Genomic DNA, 829 nt, shown 5'->3' on the forward strand with positions numbered 1-829 from the left:
GTTCAGATATTTAATCATATGAGCTTGGTCTTTTACCAACCTTGTCACAACTCAACTGACTGGCTCAAATGCATTAAGAAGGATCGAATTCAACAAATTAACCTTTTAACAAGGAACGCCTGTTAATTGAAATGCATTCCAGGTGAGTACCTCATGAAGCTGGTTGAGAAAATACCAAGAGTGTGCAAAGCTGTCATCAAGGCAAAGGGTGGCTACTTTGAATAATCTAAAATATATTTTGATTTGTTTAACACTTTTTTTGTTATTTCATAGTTTTAATGTCTTCACTATTATTCTACAATGCAGAAAATAGTACAAATAAAGAAAAACACTTGAATGAGTAGGCATGTCCAAACTTTTGATTGGTACTGTACATGGCACTGTACATTTTAACTGACTCTAATGGTTGTCTGGTGGTTGGTCCCATTTATGCTGGGAATTTCTGAATATCCACAGGAAAGTATTATTAAACAGACTTCAAAACGCTGGTAGTGCATTCAGATTTTATATCACCCATTTATTGAACGGAACGAACTTGGGAGGGACCTACAGTGTAGCTGAATTTGTCGAATACAAACTCTCGTTTTAGTTACAGAACGTTTTGTACCTGTTGTATTCGGCGCATGTGACAAATAAAAATTGATTTGAGTAGGACATTCCAGTCACATTTTTTACTAATATCGAATGTTTTCTATTGAAATTTGGCGCCATCTACAAGGTTAAAAATAGACGTTTGCAGTCAAACAATTGAATACAGTAGTTGCAAGTTAAAATAACTTACCCTCCCATCCTGATGGTGGCGCCAATACATAGCTTACTTCCCCTCCGA

This window comes from Oncorhynchus nerka, linkage group LG22 (genome assembly GCF_034236695.1).
Source record: "Oncorhynchus nerka isolate Pitt River linkage group LG22, Oner_Uvic_2.0, whole genome shotgun sequence".
Classification (NCBI taxonomy): Eukaryota; Metazoa; Chordata; class Actinopteri; order Salmoniformes; family Salmonidae; genus Oncorhynchus; species Oncorhynchus nerka.